A 24,061-nucleotide genomic window follows, 5' to 3' on the forward strand; every position below is an offset into this window, starting at 1 on the left:
TACACAATGATTATTATCAAGTCTTTGAGAATGTTTTTGCCTTGTTATGTATTTCCATAGCATTCATTTGATAACACTTCATGTTCTAAAAGAGTCTTTATATTCTGCCTTTTCTATAAAGTGTCAAAAAAAAACTGTTACTTAAACTACTAATGTCACTGTACTACTTGTGAGTGGGATTTATCCTCAGATATTTTTCTGTGGATCTCAAAGCACCTGCCAGAGTGGCTGGAGAGAAATGGGGAATGTAGCTAGTCTGTTCCTGAACTGCTGATTCACAACATGTAGCATTCTTCCCTGTAAAAAAGTTAAAGCGTTTAGGCTAATCCCCAAAAGAGCTAATCTAGCTCAATAGTGAATATTTGAAAACACTAAAAAGAAATGGGATATAGTAAGTAGCATTATAAATAATAGTTACACTTTCTGCAAAATGAAGTGAACTAAAATGAGGCAAGAACTTTTTGAGAGGAGGCAGCACTGTCTTAGTTATCTTTAATTGATGTGTTTATTGCTGATGTTCATTTCCTCAGTCCTGTCTGACTCTTTGTGACCCCAAGGAGTGTAGCCCGCCAGGCTCTTCTGTCCATGGGATTTCCCAGGCAAGAACACTGGAGTGGTTTGCCATTTCCTTCTCTAGGGTATCTTCCTGACCCAGGAATTGAAACCGAGTTTCCTGCATTGGCAGGTGGATTCTTTACCTCTGAGCCACCCAGGAAGTTCCGAGTCTAGTGTCTAACTGTCTATATATGTTATATTCCAAAATGTATGATACATGCAATTTTACCCTATTTAAAAAATCAAATCCCTTGAATCTAAAGGCACTAGAGGAAGTCAATTCCTCAAATTTTCGTAAAGGTTAGCATTATTTTGAAGTTACATGGTTCATGATTCATCAATTTTTTAAAAACAAAATTGTAAAGACTATGCCTTTGGTTCCTCATTTTTAGTAGTGTCTGCTGAAATTTTCAACTCAGAATTCATTTTATCTGAATCCAATTCAAAGTATTTCAGTAATTTACGCAGATAAAATAATACAGCTTTCCATAATGCATGTCTATCAATCTACATGCCCATGTCTGTGCATGTGTATCAAGCATCAGTGTGCTTTTCTAAATTTCTGTTTCAAACTCGTCATTTCGAATCATCCAATAGATAATTACATTGATTTGCTAAATGCATAACAGTGATTAAAAGGTTAATAACATTTAATAAGCATTGATCATTTTTTCTATCCACAGGAAAAAAGAATTCTAAGTGTTGATTAACGTGTTCTAAACCTGGATGTTTTGGGCCATATTCCTGTGACATTTTCCCCTATGTGTGCATAAACAGTACAAATGAATATTGATTGTAAAACTCTTCCTACATTGCGTTGTGATATCCTCCCTTCAAGAACATATGAAATCTAATCCTACTAATTTGCATCTGACTGACAAGAAAATATTGATTGAGAAGGTGAGAACAATAAGAAAACCAATTATTGGTGTATATGAGATATCTGAATTTAACATGGAAAATACTGATGTCAAAGAATACCATATTTAGTTTTGAGGTTGACATATTTACCTCTTCTTTATTGAGGGAGATATTTCACAGAAATTGGAGTGAAATTCTGCTGAAGGGTGGACTGTGTTAGCAATGGGGAATAAGTAGTGGAGGAGAAACTTAAAGCACTAAGAAATGGCAGTATGAAAGAGTAATGAAAGATTGTGCGGAGATCTGAAGGCAAAAAGGCATTGCACTTCAACGTAACGAATTATAAGATGTAAATGCAGAAATCAGCCTTATCTCCCAAAAAAAAAGTCAAAAAAATGGGTTAATGCAACTGAAAGGCAAAATCATACAGACACTTGCGCACTTACAGGAAAGACAAACCAATAAATATATTTCATGGAAAAGTAAATACTAGGCTTCCCAGGTGGCTCAATGGTAAAGAATCTGCCTGCCAATGCAGGAGACACAAGAGATGTGGGTTCGATCCCTGGGTTGAGAAGATTACCTGAAGGAGGAAATGGCAACCCACTCCAGTATTCTTGCCTGGAGAATTTCATGGACAGACGAGCATGGTGGGCCACAGTCCATGGAGTCACAAAGAATCAGACATGACTGAACAACAGAACACAAGAAGGATGATCTTGCTTGGAGACGAGTAAACAACAACAATACCTCAAAAAAGCTAAATTAGGTATATCTTGGATTAATCTGTGAACTAGAAAATTAACAGAAACTATGAACAGTTTTATAAAAATAAATTTAAAGGCTTGAAAGAAAATGCCACAATGTCATAATGTCAAGGTATTACCTTCAAAAGGCAAAAATCCTCATAGGCTTGGCCATGATTTCTCTATATTGGTGTCATTTTTGATAAAAAGATGGAGTGTAGGTAGGCATATGAAAATATCCAGACAAAAAGGACAAAACATGGAAAAACAGAATCAACTTGCCAAGAAAAACACACCTGCCAAGAAGGGCTGTCTACTGTATGATTTAATCTATGGATTAATGGAATATAGATGATGACACATAAGATGCTAAACATTTAGAAAATTAATAAGTAGCTTATAAACTACATGTTTTTCCTAGTAGTTTCTATTTCCTTAGTTGTTCCATGAAATAAAAACAGTATTTCTACCAGGGTCCAGCATATTAGTTAAAGAAAAACCAAATGCCAACTCAATAGGTGTTCACTTAATGGTTTTAATTTCTTAATAGTTTTATGACTTGTCTTCATGATTTCATAACTTGGACAGTGAATTTACAATTCTATATAACACACAAACACATAAAAAATGAGGAAGTCAGCTAAATTAAAAATTTGGAATTCTGAACATCAAGTTAATATAAAAGAAAGCTGTTAATATAAAAATATAAAACCTGTTAATATAAAAAATAACCTGAAATACATTTCTCAGTCACTCTACAAACTCAGGATTGATCTCGAACTGCATGTGGTTATCTAGTTCTTCTCTCCTGAAGGAAACGGTTCCTTTTGTCATTGGAATAGACATTATGCTTCATCACTTAAATTAGTAGTCCCCAACTTTTTTGGCACCAGGGACCTTTTTCATGGAAGACAACTTTCCCATGGACTGGGGTAGGGGGATGGTTTCAGGATGATTACAGTATGTTACACTCACTGTACACTTTATTCCTATTATTATTATATCACCTCTACCTAAGATCATCAGGTATTAGATTCCAGAGTTGGGGCTCCCTGACTTAAACCACTCTCGTTATGACCTCTCTTACCTAGCCTACTTGGAGAAGGAAATGGAAGCACACTGTAGTATTCTTGCCTGGAGAATTTCATGGACAGACAGGCATGGCGGACTACAGTGTACGGGGTGGCAAAGAGTTAGACATGACTGAGTGGCTAACACTACTACTAATATCTAGCCTATCAGCCACATCCTGAGTAATCCAAACACAGAGTCAATCCCATGACACACTTATCTCTTAGACTTAGATTTTTCAGATATGCAGCAACTCTACACTTATATAATTCTTCTCAAGAAACTGACCCAATCCACACAACTCTCATTCTCAGTAGCTTTCCTGATTCTTGAGAAAAAATGAGGTCATCCTACTTGAACTGTTTGCACTTGTGCCCATCAATCATGCCTGTTGTTCTAGCACTAGGACCTGCAACAACTTCATCTCTACATGCATTTTCTCTTTAGGCTATAATCATGGTCAATTTTCTCCACCAAATCCTTAAAAAGACAACTCTCCTTTAACTCTGAATCTCCTAATTAGCAACTTTCCTCATCCTTTTTCAACCAATATTCAAGACTTTCAACTCAACTATGAATTTTTCCCTAAAGACAGAGATCTCGATATTTTGTCTTTCAAAGGACCCTTTTCAATTTTTAGCATAATAGATGTTCCCTGGCTGTTGTATCTGAAAATAGCACTTCTATCTTTTTCTTCTTAGGACTTATAACTTTCTAATATTATGCCACAAACATTTATTTGTTAATTCGTTCAATCTATCTTTTCTTTCTAGAATATAAACTACTTGGTAGTGAATTTCTTTGAAATGGCTATAATCTTATCACATAGTCGGGGGCGCTTCCCTGGTGGCTCAGCTGGTAAAGAATCTGCCTGCAATCCCGGAGACCTGGATTCGATCCCTGGATTGGGGAGATCCCCTGGAGAAAGGAACAGCTACCCACTGCAGTATTCTGGCCTGGAGAATTCCATGGGCAGAGAAGCCTGGCAGGCTACAGTCCATGGGGTCACAGAGTTGGTCATGACTGAGCAACTTTCACTTTTATCACATAATATAATGACCAAATAGAAAAATTGCTCAATAAATATATTAAATAGGTACACACACACACACACACACACGCACACACATATCACTTTCTAATCACGAAGTGTTTTTTTAACTTAAAATGTTGGTGAAGTAACTGCTGGTTATTCTCCCAAAATTCATTCTTCCTCTCTTTCTAATCACATGGCCACCCAAGTGGAAACTACATTTCCCAGTTTTCTTGCTTCTAGCCATGGCTGTGTGACTAAATTTAGGTGAGTAGAACAGAGCAGAATATCATATCTAGTTTCTAGGCTGTCTTCAACTTAGGGACAGGATGCTGCCTCTGCACTTTGGTTCTTCTCTCTTCCTAGGTTCCTGAGTGACCTGGAAGAGCAGAGTGGCCGCCTGGCATACATGGACTGGCTTACAGGGTCAGAGAATAAAGTTTTATTTTATTTGAGGAACTTAATATTGGAATCCTTTTCTTTTAACTACCAAGTGTTTAACACACAAGGCTTCTATGATTCTCTCTGCTATTTTTCTGGTCATTCTTTATTTCCTTTTGAACTTCTCCTTCTCTATCTGTTCCTTAAGTACTGATTTTCTCAAGGGTTTTTTCTGGCCAACTACAGGGGTTTTTTTTTTTGTCTTTTTTTTCACTCCAATTTTACTGAAATATAACTGACATATAACATTTTATAAATTTAAGATATGCAACATAGTAGTAGTGTTAGACTCAGTCGTGTCCAATTCTTTGCAACTCCATGGAATGTAGCTCACCAGGCTTCTCTGTCCATGGGATTCTCCAGGCAAGAATGCTGTAGTGGGTTGCCATTCCCTTCTCCAGAGGATCTTCCTGACCCAGGATTCGAACCCAGGTTTCCTGTATTGCAGGCAAGTTCTTTACCATTTGAGTTACAGGGAAGCTCCAAAATAATGATGTAATATATGTAAGTATACACTGTGAAATGATTACCACAATGCTTACTTAATATTCATCACCTCATGTATTTAACAATTTTTTTCTTGTAATGAGAAGCTGTAAAGTCTACTCTCATAACAACTTTCAAATATGCAATATTGTTAACTATGGTCCACATGCAATACATTACAACCCAAGATTTATCTATTTTATAACTGGAAGTTTGTACCTTTTAATCACCTTCATTTATTTCCCCCTCTCCCTTCCCCTTACGTCTGGCAACCACCAATCTGTTACCTGTTTTTATAAGTTTGGTTTTTAGATTTCATATATAAGCAAAATCATACAGCATTTATCTTTCTCTCTTTGACATTTCACTTACTATAATACTCTCAGGATTCATCCATCTCGTTGCAAATGGCAGGATTTCCATCTGTTTCTATAACTGAAAAATCAACTACTGTTCTTAGTTTAACTTAGTGATTCTTAAATTTTTTAGTCAATGACAAGTTTTGTAATTTAATGAGGATTTTATACACATATACACATATATACATATATATATATATATATATATATATGTGTGTATATGGGCTTCCCAGGTGGCTCAGTGGTAAAGGATCTGCCTGCCAATAAAGGAGATGGTGGAGATGTGGGTTTGATCCCTGGGTCAGGAAGTTCCCCTGGAGTAGGAAATGGCAACTCATTACAGTATAGTTGCCTGGACATTGGAGCCTGGCGGGCTATGATTCATGAGGTTGCAAGTCAGATACAACTGAGTGAGCATGCATGCATGCATGCACACGCATGCACACACACACACACATATAATCATATATATATATATGTGTGTGTGTGTGTGAAAGAGAAAGCATGTAAACATTGCTCATTAACACATAATTTGAAACCTTCTTTTGAACCCTCTAATTAACTATAGTAGTCAGATTATGTAATTTCTTGAGAAATATATCAATTGTTATGGTTTTCACTATCATTCATCTCTCAGGATATGGTTCTATCAAACTAAGACAATATCTGACAAATGGGCAGCCATATTAAACTCTTTAAATGGGTCTCTAGTGCACTTAGGGTAAAATCCAAACTAGGCTGTTCAAAACTGAGCCAGTACTAATCTCTGTAGTTTCTTCTCAACCTCTCATCATCCCTAAAATTCTACTCTATCCAATTTAAGCTTCTAGCAGTTTCTCAAACTCATAATATTGTGCATCTGTCCTTTGCCTGGAGCCTTCCCCATGCCTATTTGGCTGTCCTTACTTCTCAAACATACTTCAGCCTGACATCTAGGTGTTCTGTCGATGAATGTCTGTTTTACACTGTATACACTCTTCCCTCGTTGTCATTTACCTCTCAGGCTCCACCTCCCATGAATTCGAGGATTATCTGCTTTGTTCATTCTTACATCTTCACTAATACTTGTCACAGTTGATATATAGTAGGCCCTTAATATATGTTTTCTTTAATTACAATTTGCAAACTTTCCACAGGTATAGAAAATGTAATATTTAAAATGCTGGGTTAAAAGTAGGAATAAATCATATTTCCTAATACATAATTCTCAACTGTTTTGAAGAATATAAATTTTTCAATGGGAACATAAATATCTTCTCTCTAAATTCCTGTAATGCTTTATAATTCTCTTAAAGTCACATGCAAAACCAAGTTCTCAATGGGTATACTGTGTATTGTGTTCACGTGTTCATCCCTCACAGTTTGCAACACAGTTTCTTACATTTCTTGAAATAACTCCATAGTATATTACACAACCAAAGCATGGTTTAAAATACTGTATATAAAAAGAAGGGATAAAACTCTGATTTTATTTGCTTTATATTCAAGAAGACACTCTGTGAAGGGATCTATGGTGGGGAGAAAGGCAGATGGAATAAATAAATGATGCCAATAAGTCTATGAAAAAAAGACAAACAACCTAACCAAAAAAAAAAAAAAATTGGCAAAGGTATAACAAGCCATTAGCCAGAGAGAGCATTTGAATTGTCAATAAATAAAGATACATTCACATTAAAAAATGAGTAGCCTATTGTAGTCTCTTTCTAACTAAAGTGTCCATCCATTGCTCACCTATCTTTAGGAATTCATTGGAAATCTTTCTGAATTCATTGTCCATGCTTAGTTGCTTCAGCCGTGTCTGACTCTTTGTAACACTATGGCCTATAGCCTCTGTCCATGGGATTCTCCAGGCAGGAATACTGAAGTAGGTTGTCCTGCTCTCCTCCAGGGCATCTTCCCAACCCAGGGATAGAACTCACATCTCTTGTGTGTCCTGCATGGGTAAAGGTGTTCTTTACCACTAGCACCACCAGCAAAGCCCCTGAGTTCATAGGAATAAAAGCAAATCAAGCTGAAGAAGTTTAGTATACTATTTTACTCAACAGATTTCCAAAATTAAAACATTGGGCAACATTTAAGGCTGAAAAGAACGTGGGCCAAAGGGTACTCGAATAACTTCTGAAGGAAGCAGAAATTTGTACAGCACTGTTAGAGAATAATTTTACTATTTAGGAGAGTAATTTGGAGACTTACAAAACTGAGGCCACATACGTCTCACAACCCAGTGATTTCACTTTTGGATGTATACCCTAAAAATACAAAGCTCCACATGCTCACAAGGGACATATACAAATGATGTTTTATGCAGTGTTGTTGAAATAGCAGACATTTGGAAGTGACTTCAATGCTCCTTCAATGTACAGAGGAGAAGCTCTTCGTGTACTGCTCACATAGTCTTCATCTTGAAAACCTTTTCAGAAACTCATTCCTGCCCCACTCCTAACTAAACATATCCTTTACCAGTGTTGTCAATTTGAATCCTAATCCATCAGAGCAGATATTTTGAAAAGATACTAATGTTACAAATTAGCTACAAAACTACAAAACAAGTCTCCTGAAGGCCTTTCAGTAGACCCTCCTTCCTTCTTTTTTCACTATTACTGAAACCCATTCTGGGGTGAAACTGTAATATACCTATAACTGTAACCTATATATGTAAAATATATATGTATATAATAATTTGTAAACTCTATACATTTATTTAACATGTATTATATGTAACTGTTAATAAAGTCAAAAGAAAAAGCCAAAAAATCAAAAGAACATTCCACAAACATTTTCTCATAGCACTATCTCACATTCTTCTACTGTGCTTAAAGATAACTTTACTTTGGATTTAGAATAACTATACCAAGAGATCATTTTGCAAAACGCTTTGTGTTTTACTGAAATTCTCTGAAATATATTCACTTGCTAAGGTATGTGGGGCTTCCTGACGGCTCCAGGCATCAAGAATCCACCTGCAATGAAGGAGACACAGGAAATGGGGGCTCGATCTCTGGGTCAGAAAGATCCCCTGGAAAAGGAAATGGTAACCCCTTCCAGTATTCTTGCCTGGAAAATCCCATGGTCAGAGGAGTCTGGCAGGCTACAGTCCAAAGGGCTGCAAAGCGTAGGATACAACCAGGCAACTAAGCATGCAAGCCCTAGGGTACGTGGGTATTGTAACAGAACATTTACCTGTTAGACGTGCACTGGACATTCAGCTTTAAAATTTTAGCTATCAAAAATAATGTTTCATTTTCTCAGAATACAAGAAACAAGAATTACCATATCTATTCACTCCATGATTTGTTGGTAGAATCTGGCTTTATTTTGGTTGCTATTTTACTTCCTAGAATTTGGATATTTAATATAGCTAACCTCAAGGCTAGCTGCTTTCCATGCATTATCTAAATCAGCGCTTAGAACAGCATTATGAGACAAGCATAGCTATCAGTATCTTTGCTGGGAAAAAATGGAGACTTTTAAGAAATTAAAGACTTTTCCTAAAGTAATAAATGAGTTAGAATTTGAACCCACGTTTTCTGATTCCAAAGCCCATTGGTTGGGAAACTTACAAAGATGTCAAGAATATGGCTTGAATCTCTTGCCTTTGCTTCCCACATATAACTGCAATAAGTAAAATATTAAATGAGATCATGTAAAAGTGATAATCAAAAAAAGCCAATCCTTCTGTGGGCCAGAGATAGAATAGTAGAAAGTGAGCTGCAGGGCAACAGTTGGTTTTTGGAATACGAGACAAGCATTTCTCTATCTGTAAGGTAACTAGGGTGCCACACTTGCACATAAGGGGTGAGAAACAGTGCTATGTTTACTGATTAAAATCCGAGCGTAAGATAACAGGAAGGTGAAGAACCATGTCTCCCTGGAGCCGTGGATTACAGAGACTGCTCAGTAGGGAGGCCCCAGGCAGCAGGTACAACATGGCAGTCAGCAGCTGGGACAACTGCTTTTTGACGTGGTGACTGGATAACGTACAGCCATTACCAGAGATTCTGAGCTGGGAATGGAGAGGGTGCAGGGCCCCAACTCTATGACCATAATAGTGAGGTGAGGCTAACAAAGACAGAGACATTTAAAGAATTTTTAAAAATCCCTCTCACTCAATTGAGCCTGAAAACCAAAATTCCAAGACATGTAAAATTATATAAAAAGACTGTGAGGAAAATTTTTCACAAAATCAATGAAGTCATTCCAGATACATGAAAATAATAGATCAATTTCAGAATTTCAAAATAAGCATGTTAGAAGCCTTGAAGAATGAAGTTAGAAATATCATCAATACAATTTACAAGAAAGTTAGTAGAGATGAAACAATAAAAGTGGTATAAGAATTAATTAGAATTCCCAGGGGAGAAAATATAGTCAAAAAAATTCTGGAATGGATAGAGTCAAAACAAGAATTAGTAAATTGGAAGTAATCCACATACACAAAAAATTAGTAATTCACACACAAAAAGTCATAACACAGAAAGATTATATTATGAAAGAGAACTTAAGATATGTATGATATATTGTGAAGCTTCAACACACATATACTAGGATGTTCTAGAAAAAGAGATTAGAGCTAATGGTAAAAGAAGCCATATTTGAAATGAAAAATTTTAAAATTTCCACAATTTAAGAAAGATGCTACTCCTAAGATCAAAGCGTCTAGAAAAATGAGCAATGACTATGCTTTCTACCTCATGAGGAGGGTAATAAAAACCATACGGTCACTCTCTACGAAAGTCTTTGAGGACTCATAATTTGTCAGAGATGATAGAATCTAATTCTGTAGATTCTGTCCTATATTTTGATAGAATAATTCATCTTAAAAAACAAATTGATGAATGTAATTGAAACAAGAACACAGCCAATATGGTATTCATCCTCCATAGAGAAGGCATAAATTCACTGCAACAGATGTCTACTGCTGCCAGCATATAGAACAAACCCTGATATTTAGTGACCATGAGATTTAAGGAAGTAAGTTAAAGAGTGTCATAACCCTAGCATATGTCCAGGCCACTCAGTCACTCTGTCCAGTGAGCTCACAAGTGCAAACACACCCACACACATACACATACACTCTGTGTGTGTGTGTGATATAGTAACCCAATCACATTTAATCTAATGTGATACAGTAATATAAGGAAAAGACAGTTAATCACAAATATGTTTTATGTGGGAATCAGAGAGATAACTGCATATTAATTTGTGAACATATTTCCATTGTTTCCTATTAATCTAATACAAAATTTAAACATCTGTGGAGAAATGGCCTTATGTAAGAAAATGTATACCTTCTTAAAATTATGGCTTAAAAATAATGTTATCGAATATTGTAAAAGGTTTTAAAATATGCCTTCACCTCAGTAACCAATCAATAAGTAAATACGAATGGAAAAGACTGAAGATAGTAGCTTAAGATTAAATGTTAGTAAAACTTGGCAGTACATCTTCCTATCCTTTGTTTATCACAATTCATGTACTTCCATTAGAGGGAACCCTATTCTTTGTAGCCCCTCCCCAAAGCAGGCTAACTTCCTGAGTTTCGGTTAGAGATTCTAACCGAGGAGAATAATCAAGTTCTCTTTAATTTTTGGTCTCAGAATGGTTGAAAGGGAATAGGTAAGCTGTAAACTTTTTTTTTTTCCACAATCTTCATATCAAAGGGAGAAATTTTCTAGGGCTTCAGTCGTATCTTAACTTTACTTACTGAGACATATTAAAAGAAAAACTCAAACAATTTACATCTCCTATTTTGACCATTTATATAAAGATCATAACAAATGGCATTATTTAATAATCATACTTTGGGAGATTCTGATGAGAACGTAATTTTAAAAACCTCAAAACGCTCAGGCAAATAAACACTTCAACATTTTCTCTTAAAAAACAAAGGTTTTCAATTCTTTGCAACACTAATAAACAGTGAAAAACTGTGTATTAGGTAAAAAAAAAAAAAACAGAATGAATGTAACAGGTGACGGACATAATGAACTTATTCTCTTAGAAATGGATTTGTCAGTCACGTTTTGCAATTGTTGAAAGAAGCTTGTATCAAATCATAAGAATAGCTCAAAAATAATTATCCTTATAGTTATTGTATAAAAGTCAAGACTATGACTTAGTTCTGCAACAGATGAAAGGTTTCCAGAAATCTTTAGAAAAGAAGAGCAAAGTAATGCTTCAAAATTGCCCTCTAAGTAAAAACATATTTGTTCTTTCTTAAAAGCTTTCCTCCCTTTAGTATAAAGTTTTATAGCTTCACAATTACTCTAATATATATTTTTTCTTTTTTTAATTTAGCAAACAGAAACCATAATTCTCAAAACATAGGGAGTTTAGGAAATTTTATTTTTAAAATAATTTTTCAAAATTTGTATTGCACAGGTCCTCTTTAAAAAGTATAAATGAACATGAAGCACAATTACAATATAGAACTCTGTATTCTATCAAATCAACAATACAGAAGACACATTTTCCCCCTCATTCATTTGGTAACATCTAATGCAGTCACCTTGCTAATAAAATTGCTTTTTGAACAATGTCAACAATAGCAATAATATTTTGGCACTTATAAAAATTATAATACTGACTTTGCAGTTTTGGCAGAAGAATCTCTTCTATAACATTCTAGAAGTACTCCCTGTAGACTCTGATTTTTTTTGTTGTTGTTGTTTAACAAAAGCACATTTAAAACAGGATTTTAAATGTGGCCAAACTATGAATTAAGCACAATTTACAGTGAGGTATTTTTTTTCTCCCCAGAAAAAGCAAGCTTACTAACTTCCAGTATATTTGCACTGAGATTAAAAATTCCTCAGCATTGTTTCACAATAATTAAAAAAAAACACACACACACACAAAAAAACTGTGCAAAGTTTCTGCCATGAAATGTGAGCAAACCAGGCAAAAAGAAACAAAAGAAGTTTGCACGCTGCTTCTCAAAAGAAGCTTACACAATCTTTTGCCAGGAATAACATGCATAAACTATAAGGAGGCAACTGTTGGAATCGTAACACACTTACTTTTTAATATGTAAAGATGCACTTTCCCCCCCTATTTTAGATTAAAAATCAGAGGACACCCCATTGAGTCTCACTGGCAGTCAGATAACACACAGGCCCTGACCCTTTAACTCGCTGGAATTCTCACACAAAGCTCTCTTCATACAGACTGTGCTATATATTCCTGAGATAAGGTGGCAAAACGTGAAGCCGGGGAGAAGTGACACAAAGTTGGACTAAATGAAATGTTTACATATATTCTGTCACTCCACGGTTCCTTCATTACCTATTCCACACATGCTTTGCCTAAAACAATATTGATTCAGGTTGAAGAGAAGCATGATTTAAACAAAAGGACAATTTTAAGCAACAGGACATGCAAGACAATACAAATAGTGTATTTCTCTGTGAGCACTGCCAAGTTTAATGTGAGATCAAGCAGAAACAAAACCAGATCGCCTACGAACTTTCAAGAAATGCTCCTGCTAGATTTTTCCCTCAAAGGACAAACGATTTCTTGTTTTACAGAATAGAAAGTATATTTTAAATAGGATCTTAAATCTGCACTCACCATGAGAAAGCAACGGTTGCGCAGCGTTAAAGGGTGCTATTTTCTGCCCCTGTTCCATTTCAGTTTTGCCTATGGTTGTTCAACACCCAATAGCCCAGAGCTGCCACCCAGAGGCCCCTTCCACGAGCTGGCTTATTTGCCTGTCAATCTGAGTCTCGGCTTCTGTATTATGCGGCTGTGCACTTTGCTGAAGTTCTAATATAATTTCCATACGCTTCCCACCGCCTGAAGTAGGTAATTTGTTCTTTCAGTTCAATAAATACTCAAATCACTTTTCGGGTAACTCTCTGAGCTCAGGCTTTAAGTTGTTCACCTTCAAGTGAGAGAGTTCTTGGTAAGAAGTGGGTGGAGAGAAGTTAAGCTCACTACAGGGAACTCAGAATGTAATCAGAACGCAGAGAAACTTCCTCTCTTTTTTTCCTTCCTTGCCAGTCTGAGCTGCTAGTGCCTCTTTCACAGAACTTAGGAATGTAAAGGGAGGACGCAAAGAGGCCCCTCCAGACAAGCCTTTCTCAATCAATTAGCTTGCAGCCATTACTTGTGACCTTAGGTCACACAGCATAAGTGTGTGGGGTGTGCCTTCGGGGGTCCCAAGTCTATTTATTACAGCTAAGATAACCAAAACCAAGCAGACACTACTATCTAGAAATATTTTTAAGAAAAAATATGCTAAAGAAATGAAATAGACTAAAGGTAAATAAATATTCCAAGTTTCTTTTTGCAGGAACAGCTCTTAATTCAGTCAAAGATTTTTATTTATTTATTTATTTTTTTCTATTAAGAAGTCCAAGACAACGTATTTTTTCCATGTTGGGTCAAATTTTAGAACAAAGCAATGAAGTATTTCTTTTATATTAAATTTCAAGCTGGGAATATAGAAATGACAAAATAATGCATTGTATAGTCACAGATATCACTTAATAACCTTGGTTCTTAGGTTTTGTTTTAGCTTCATTCTCTTTAAAGATACTGACTTATTATATCTAATCGCAAAGTTAAACTACTATAAACAAAGTTCTCTAAGCGTAGGAAAATTCAAATCATACCACTTTGGGAGATAGGAATAGTTACTTTAAACTCTTTCAAGATTACATATTATCTTAACGTCACTATTTCTCTTATTCTCATAACTACTTTAATTAAATCTTGTTCTCTAGCTAAGACAAATGCTTCCTCTTTTTAAAATACACATAAAAATAAGAGTTCAAAATAACAGAAAACAAGTGAAACACTAAAGAGAAAAGCAATCTTTTAAAACTGCAGGTTTGTTTGAACTTCATACATTGTTTGCATATTCTTCAAAGAAAAACACTTTAAAAATAATAGCCACCATCATCATCAATAAAATAATGACACAAAAATATGATGGAATTTTATTTCAAATCAAATTTATGCTTTTGGATAATATAATCCAATTAAAGAGTTGTATAGCATTTTATAGCAATTATACAGACAATGACCACCCCCCCAATGCATGTGTGCCTGCTCAGTTGCTTCAGTCATGTTGGACTCTTTGAGACCCTAGGACTAACGAGCCAGGCTACTCTGTCCATGGGATTCTCCAGGCAAGAATACTGGAGTGGGTTGTCATGCCCTCCGCCAGGGGATCTTCCCAACCCAGGGATCGAACCGCATTTCCTGTGGCTCCTGCATTGCGGGTGGATTCTTTTACTGCTGAGCCACACAGGAAGCCTAAGCACCTCCCTGCTGCTGCTAAGTCACTTCAGTCATGTCTGACTCCCCTAGCCATCATTAAAAAGATGAATCTGCCACATCCACATTTCTTGCATCCTATTTACTTGAGGAAGCCACAAAACATCATCTGGTGCAACTTTCTATAGGAATGGTAATATCACATCTGGATGCTGAGCTTGGTATTTCAATCCCATAATCTTTAGTTGACCAATGGCATGATCTTCAAACTGGACATTATCTTACTAAAATAAGACAAATCAAAAATCCAAGAACGAATAAAGCAGGTGAGAGAAATAGGATCAGACAATATTATCTAGTGGATAGGATCAATTTTGAAAACTGTGGCAATAAAGAATTTAGTAATTAAAGTGTTAAAATTAGTTATGAATGGAGGTTAGGGCAAAAATGAGTTTCCATTTTTTTTTCCAATATTCAATAGGAGTAACTGATAGATTTAATTTAACATTGCCTCTAAGTTAAAAAAAAAATCAGTTATAACCAGTATCAAATTACTGTGTTATATCCCTAAAACTAATTGAATGTTATGTGTCAACTATATCTCAAAAAAAAAAAAAAAAAATCAAACTTCCCCTTAAAACTTTTCCCCTGTAGTAACAATAAACAATAAAACTAAATTTAAAAGTTAGATAATAATAGAAATAACAATGACAGTAATAATAATGTCTTGGCACATTTTAGTGATTCAGTTGTAACATTTTTATATATTGAAAGCAAGTATTATTCCAAAGTTTGAGTATATATAGGCAATAGAGATGCAGAAAATCAAGAATTCTAACTACTAAAAAAAGAATTATTAATTATTGCCTAAAAGGTGCCTCAGTTCAGTTCAGTCACTCAGTCGTGTCCGACTCTTTGCTGCAGCACACCAGGCCTCCCTGTCTATCACCAACTCCCGGAGTTCACTCAAACTCATGTCCATCGAGTCGGTGATGCCATCCAGCTATCTCATCCTCTGTCGTCCCCTTCTCCTCCTGCCCCCAATCCCTCTCAGCATCAGAGTCTTTTCCAATGAGTCAACTCTTCGCATGAGGTGGCCAAAGTATTGGAGTTTCAGCTTTAGCATCATTCCTTCCAAAGAACACCCGGGACTGATCTCCTTTAGCATGGACTGGTTGGATCTCCTTGCAGTCCAAGGCACTCTCAAGAGTCTTTTCCAACACCACAGTTGAAAAGCATTAATTCTTCAGTGCTCAGCTTTCTTCATAGTCCAACTCTCACATCCATACATGACCACTGGAAAAACCATAGCCTTGACTAGATGGACCTTTGTTGGCAAAGTAATGTCTCTGCTTTTGAATATGCCATCTAGGTTGGTCATAACTTTCCTTCCAAGGAGTAATTGTCTTTTAATTTCATGGCTGCAATCACCATCCACAGTGATTTTGGAGCCCCAAAAAGTAAAGTCTGACACTGTTTCCACTGTTCCCATATCTATTTCCCATGAAGTGATGGGACCAGATGCCATGATCTTTGTTTTCTGAATGTTGAGCTTTAAGCCAACTTTTTCACTCTCCTCTTTCACTTTCATCAAGACGCTCTTTAGTTCCTCTTCACTTTCTGCCATAAGGGTGGTGTTATCTGCATATCTGAGGTTATTGATATTTCTCCCAGCAATCTTGATTCCAGCTTGTGCTTCTTCCAGCCCAGCATTTCTCATGATGTACTCTGCATAGAAGTTAAATAAGCAGGGTGACAATATACAGCCTTGATGTACTCCTTTTCCTATTTGGAACCAGTCTGTTGTTCCATGTCCAGTTCTAACTGTTGCTTCCTGACCTGCATATAGGTTTCTCAAGAGGTTGTGCCTAGTCTTCAGAAATTCCATGATTCAACACCACCCTGTAATTCTATATTCCATTTTCATCCGTTATGAAGAACAAGTTTTATTTTCTTGTTCTTATTAAAAACTGACAGCTATCTCCTAATAGTCAACAAGGTCCCCAGTCTTAAACATTAGAAGTTTACAGTCACCACCCCAAGGATCTGACTTCTTCTGCAGCAGTTTCAGCATGCTAAAAACAAAAGATTTTATGATAAGTGCAGAAGGGTCGCTGATAACCTACATAAAACAAAATATACACCACCATTTAAAAGAACGTTAGTGAATTCATAGGCTGGGATATTTTCTTATGGCCAGTTGGCTAAAACATACATAGACATATTTTAATTACACAAAGATTATGAAAATAATCCACTTTGTGAAATGGGGTCTCTTTCATCAAAAAGATTACTACTAGGATAGCATTGGAAATAGTTTGTCAATTTGTTCCCCCTTCAGTTCCATCTAAGTTTTATAGAGAAAAATCTACTACTCTATATGCCATGATAATTTAAACAAAAATTTCAGATAATTTTTGCTAAATTCAACTAATTTGAAAAGAGATTTAATAGTTTAGGTAGCTTTACCACCAGATATTTGTATTTACAGATATGAAGTTAGAATACATAATAAAAATAAAAATAATTTTAAATTATCTTTCAGTTAATTAAAAAGACATTCAAAATGATAGAGTATGATATTTCTATATGAAGTTATAAGCAAAATTTCTAAGCATTGTATAATAATGACAAAATATTAGTGACATTATATGGTGTTGAAATTTCCCATAAGGATTTTATTCTATATCTACACATTTTTCCCTGCAATGCTTTGGAAGGTAGTCACTTTTGGATAGAGGTACAGATGAACTAAAATGAAAGGCTTAAAAAACTTTACTATCCAACTGCCAGTTTTCTATAACTCCTGCCATCATAAGTTGATTTCAACCAATTTTCTACTAAAACAGCTACACAGAAAAACACATCTTACAACAATCCTAAAAACTAAGTTTAAAGAGACAAGCTCTTTACCATCCTTCTAAAGCTAATGCTATTGGACTAAGAAAAAACATTGGAAAAAAAAAAAGAAAAAACATTGAATGGTCTATACACATAGACAGACTAGTCCTATTCATTTGAAAGTCAAGAAAGTATTTAAACATTTCTTGATTAACTATATTCTGATTAATGGATCCTCTCCCCCTGCTCTCCTTGTGGCTCAGAGAGTAAAGCGTCTGCCTACAATGTGGGAGACCTGGGTTCTATCCCTGGGTCGGGAAGATCTCTTGGAAAAGGAAGTGGCAACCCACTCCAGTACTCTTGCCTGGAAAATCCTATGGATGGAGGAGCCTGGTAGGCTATAGTCCATGGGGTCGCAAAGAGTCAGACATAACTGAGCCACTTTACTTCCCCCTGCCAAAACCTGGATTATCATGATTTTATTGGGTATCAATAGAAAGTGCTGCTTCTTGGGACAAATAAAGGTATATCTTCACAGTACCATCTTTTCCTATTGTGACATTAGTATTTGAAAATTGGAAGGGAGAGAGAGAAGATTACCATGTGACATCTTATACCCTAAAATTTGGTTAAAGCAATGTAGATGGTAGCAGAAGTAGGAAGATAGTGGAGAAAGGCACATGTTAGGAATTGCAGCTTTTCCTGCTTCTGAAACAACAAGGTTTGATATACAAGAGACAGCCTTTACTTTTTAGAGAGTGAAATTGCACTCCATGTATGCTTCTTGGAGATCTGCACACCAAGCTGTCAACCAGCAGGGTGACAAGAAGGGGATTTCACCAGCAAGAAATGGATGGTAAGAAAACAACAGGTGTCATCTGGGTGTACACATGAAATTGAATAAGCTAATTTAGTGTTAAACAAATGAAAAACAAATATAAAGTGTATACAAATATGATGGAGAAAATGGGGAAAATATGATGGAGAAAATATATTAAAATAAAATATATAAATATATATTTAAAATATGATGGAGAAAATGGGAAAAGAGCATTAGCAAAAGAAGAGCAACAACTGAATAAATCCTATATTAAAAAAGGAATTTTAAGCAGAATTCTTGAAGACATGATCCCAATCCCGTTAATGTAAGAAGGAAGTGGCCTAAAATAAAGAAAATACAATGGAAATGCACATTTTTAAAAGGAAAAGAGAAGAGTGGATATTAAGGAAAAAAACAAAGTGAAAATAAGAAATGACACTCCAGGGACTTCCCAGATGGCCCAGTGTTTAAAACTCCATGCTCCCAAGACAGGAAGCTGGGATTTGATCCCTGGGCAGGGAACTACCTCACACGTGTCGAAACTAAGAGTTCATATGCTGCAACTAAAGAGGCTGCTCGCCACAACAAAGAACAGCACAGCCAAAGAAATAAATATGGGACATTTATAAATATAATATTTTTGTACTGAATTATGTTTTTAAGAAGAGTTTAAAGTATATTTTATAGTAGAACTACTTCAAAAATATGTATACATCACTAAAGGGAAAGCCAAAATAAAAGCGAGCACTGTATTATCAAGAAAAGAAAAAAAATAAAGACTCTCCAAAAAAGTCATTGAAGTGATAAGGATGACAAATTTTTAAAAAATAGGAAGACAAGTTTGAAATCTATAGCAACAGTGTAGGTGAGCTCACTGGAAGAACTCCTAAAATAATCGATTCTACTCATTTTATCTAAGATGTCATAAAACATAAGGAAAAATTGAGAGAATGCGATGAAAAATGGAAAATGACTATAAAAATATGAAAATTTTCAACATAATGCATACAGACTCTGGCACATTCTTTGAAAGAAACAACCACCTTGATGAAAAATATAAAAGGAACAGATAATTCAAAGAAGAGATAAAATAAATAAAAACTAAAGTAACATTGAAATATAGTACAAGATTTCCTATTGTTTGACAATTTTAAAAGTAATATTCTAAGTGGGTTATTCTATGCTTATGAGTGTATAAATTGGAACAAGCTTTGTAGAAAGCAACTAGCTTCCATGCCAAGATTCCTGCATTTTTTCTTTTTATTTGTTTATTTATTAAACAGATATTTCTCTATCACTTACTATGTGCCAGGCATTGTTTGAGGCAATGGGGATAAAGTATTTAACAAAATAGAATCTGTTCTCATTTAACTCAGACTCTAGGAGGTAAAGGGAGACAAGAAACAAGTGAACATACCATGTTAGGTACTGCTGACACTAAGATGAAAAGTAACGCGGACCAGAGGGATAATGAATGAATTTGGAGATGGTGGGCATTATATTTTATATAGCTGCTCAGGGAAATATATCTCTGGTATGATAATGTTAGAGCAGTAACTGAAGCACAATGTAGAGGTCTATCATGATAACATATAGGAGACAACACTTCCAGAGAGGAATCTGCCAGTGAACAGGCTCTGAGCTGGGGAAGGAGTCTCAGAAACATTGAATTAAGAAAGTGTTAAGTCAATGATTCTATCGTGAAGAAGGCAGACTCTTTTGTTAAGAAACTCCTCAGTGAGATAGACCAATATTTTTATATAAAGTTGTTTATATTGTCTACAAAACTGAGAATGAGTATAACAATTTGTGTTATACAGCCATTTAAAATCATTATTTTAGGACTTATTATTATTGTCAAGTCACAAAATATGAACCTTAGGTAAAAAAGAGCAGAAATAGAAAAAAAAAAAAAAAACAAGCTCCAGGTAATATATGATTCTAATTTTGTAAGATGACTGTCCTTAAATATAGAAAAAGGATAAGGTATTAAAATGTTGACATCTACAGTCATTTCTGTAGGGCAGAGTCATGGATTTCTTCATTTTTTACTTTTCTTTCTCTAAATTACTTTAACTGTATTTTCTTTATAACAGAAAAATATTTATTAAATAAAAGGAGAGGCAGGTTTTACTAACTTAGGTATACTCTTAATTCCAGCATTCTCTTTATCACAACCCTTAAAGTTTTCAACTTATTTTATTATTTACACTCTGAAATACAATCAATTAGTGTTTTTTGAAAATTAAATGAAAGTTACTCTTACCCTTCCATCTCACTGCTTCTATTCTGTTATTTATCTCTATAGGAAAAAAATTCAAAGTATTTTAAATGGAGATCAGTGGAGAAATAACTCCAGAAAGAATGAAGAGATGGAGCCATAGCAAAAACAACACCAAGTTATGGATGTGACTGGTGATAGAAGCAAGGTCTCATTCTGTAAAGAGCAATATTGCATAGGAACCTGGAATATTAGATCCATGAATCAAGGCAAATTGGAAGTGGTCAAACAGGAGATGGCAAGAGTGAACGTCAAAATTTTAGGAATCAGTGAACTAAAATGGACTGGAATGGGTAAATTTAACTCAGATGACCATTATATCTACTATTGTACCAAAATCAGATAAATTATATTCTTTGTAGCCAAAATGGAGAAGCTTTATACAGTCACCAAAAACAAGACTGGGAGCTGACTGTGGCTCAGATCATGAACTCCTTATTGCCAAATTCAGACTTAAATTGAAGAAAGTAGGGAAAATCACTAGACCATTCAGGTATGACCAAAATCAAATCCTTCACAATTATACAGCGGAAGTGAGAAATAGATTTAAGGGATGAGATCTGATAGACAGAGTGCCTAATGAACAATGGACAGAAGTCTGTCACATTATACAGGAGATAGTTATCAAGACCATCCCCAAGGAGAGATAAGAAAGCCTTCCTTAGGGATCAGTGCAAAGAAATAGAGGACAACAGAATGGGAAAGACTAGAGATCTCTTCAAGAAAATTAGAGATACCAAGGGAACATTTCATGCAAAGATGGGCTCAATAAAGGACAGAAAAGGTATGGACCTAACAGAAGCAGAAGATATTAAGAAGAGGTAAAAAAAGATCTTCATGACCCAGATGATCACGATGGTGTGATCACTCACCTAGAGCTAGACATCCTGGAATATGAAGTCAAGTGGACCTTAGGAAGCATCACTACAAACAAAGCTAGTGGAGGTGATGGAATTCCAGTTGAGCTATTTCGAATCCTAAAAGATGATGCTGTAAAAGTGCTGCACCCAATATGTCAGCAAACTTGGAAAACTCAGCAATGGCCACAGGACTGGAAAAGGTCAGTTTTCATTCCAATCCCAAAGAAAGGCAATGCCAAAGAATGCTCAAACTACCGCACAATTGCACTCATCTCACATGCTAGTAAAGTAATGCTCAAAATTCTCCAAGTCAGGCTTCAGCAATATGTGAACCGTGAACTTCCTGATGTTCAAGCTGGTTTTAGAAAAGGCAGAGGAACCGGAGATCAAATTGCCAAAATCTGCTGGATCATCAGAAAAGCAAAAGAGTTCAAGAAAAACATCTATTTCTGCTTTATTGACTATGCCAGAGTCTTTGACTCTGTGGATCACAATAAACTGTAGAAAATTCTGAAAGAGATGGGAAGACCAGACCATCTGACCAGTCTCTTGAGAAACCTGTATGCAGGTCAGGAAGCAACAGTTAGAACCGGACATGGAACAACAGTTTGGTTCCAAATAGGAAAAGGAGTATATCAAGGCTGTATAACATCACCCTGCTTATTTAACTTAAATGCAGAGTACATCATGAGAAACGCTGTGCTGGAAGAAGCACAAGCTTGAATCAAGATTGCCAGGAGAAATATCAATGACCTCAGATATGCAGATGACGCCACTCTTATGGCAGAAAGCGAAGAGGAACTAAAAAGCCTGTTGATGAAAGTGAAAGTGGAGAGTGAAAAAGTTGGCTTAAAGCTCAACATTCATAAAACTAAGATCATGACCTCTGGTCCCATCACTTCATGGGAAATAGATGGGGAAATAGGAGAAACAGTGGCAGATTTTATTTTGGGGGGCTTCAAAATCACTGCAGATGGTGACTGCAGCCATGAAATTAAAAGATGCTTACTCCTTGGAAGAAAATGTATGACCAACCCAGATAGCATATTGAAAAAGCAGAGACATTGCTTTGTCAACAAAGTCCATCTAGTTAAGGCTATGGTTTTTCCAGTAGTTATGTATGAATGTGAGAGTTGGACTATAATGAAAGCTGAGCACTGAAGAATTGATGCTTTTGAACTGTGGTGTTGGAGAAGATGCTTGAGAGTCCCTTGGACTGCAAGGAGACCCAAACAGTCTATCCTAAAGGAAACCAGTGCTGAATATTCATTGTAAGGACTGATGTTGAAGCTGAAACTCCAATATTTTGGCCACCTGATGCACAGAGCTGACTCATTTGAAAAACCCTGATGGTGGGAGAGATTGAAGGCAGGAGGAGAAGGGAAGAACAGAGGATGAGATTATTGGGTGGCATCACTGACTCAATTGACATGAGTTTGGGTAAACTCCAGGAGTTGGTGATAGGGAGGCCTGGCATGCTGCAGTCCATGGGGTCACAAAGAGTCGGACAAGACTGAGCAACTGAACTGAACTGAACTGATATGCAAAATCATGTTCATGTATGGATATACTCTTGCTTTGTCCTTTGAGAGTATATCACAAAAGTCATCTTCTTCATTCAGTGACAATTGTCTTCTCATAGCACCTACTACTTTGACAATTAATTAGATCTTCTTCCCAGACAATTAACCTATCTCATGTCTAAGACCCCAGAGAAGGCAATGGCAGGCCACTCCAGTACTCTTGCCTGGAAAATCCCATGGACGGAAGAGCCTGATAGGCTGCAGTCCATGGGGTCGCTAAGAGTCAGACATGACTGAGCGACTTCACTTTCACTTTTTACTTTCATGCATTGGAGAAGGAAATGGCAACCCACTCCAGTGTTCTTGCCTGGAGAATCCCAGGGACGGGGGGAAGCCTGATGGGCTGCCGTCTATGGAGTCACACAGAGTCGGACACGACTGAAGTGACTTAGCATCATGTCTAAGACCCACCCTCTATCTATGGGTCCCAAAGGATTGGGGGAGCAGCGGGAAAGCAAGAAGAAATGTTGCTATAGTTTAGGGTGTGTGAAGCAAATTGGTGAGCAAGTAGGGACATGAGTGGTGTTGTTTAAAAAGAAAATTACAAGAAGAAAGAAGGAAGGAAATAAGAACGGGAGATAGGAAAGGACAGAGAAAGGAAGGGTGGAAAGAAGGAAGAAGAAAAGAAAGATAGAAAGAAAGAAAACAGGAATCTACACAAATGGGTCATTAATGAAGAGAGAAAGAACAAGGCATTGGAATACAAAAGCAAAATCTCAGGCTCAAGAATGAGTACAGGTTGGCCCAAAGTAGCCAGTTCCATAACTTTTGTTGTTTCAAGAAAGATGTAAAAAATAAGTCTAGGTCCTATCATTCAAAGGTCTCTTTAAAACAAACAAACAAAACAAAACAACAACAAAAATAAATAAAGCAAGTAAAGGAGGTAAAATATGGAGATTAGA

At 36.1% G+C, this 24,061-nt stretch overlaps 1 long non-coding RNA gene across 5 annotated transcripts in view; it reads right to left on the bottom strand.

Annotated features, from left to right (window-relative positions):
* LOC133253735 (uncharacterized) overlaps positions 1-13,799 on the bottom strand; it is a 460,793-nt gene extending 446,994 nt beyond the window's left edge. The window contains exon 1 of one of the 5 annotated variants that reach the window (XR_009738405.1): positions 13,122-13,799. This is a non-coding gene — a long non-coding RNA (uncharacterized LOC133253735). The remainder of the gene's footprint in view (positions 1-13,121) is intronic. The other 4 variants (XR_009738416.1, XR_009738423.1, XR_009738437.1 and 1 more) reach the window with 4 other exon arrangements.
* Positions 13,800-24,061: the final 10,262 nt, after the last annotated feature.

The sequence above is a fragment of the Bos javanicus genome, chromosome 1 (assembly GCF_032452875.1).
Source record: "Bos javanicus breed banteng chromosome 1, ARS-OSU_banteng_1.0, whole genome shotgun sequence".
Classification (NCBI taxonomy): Eukaryota; Metazoa; Chordata; class Mammalia; order Artiodactyla; family Bovidae; genus Bos; species Bos javanicus.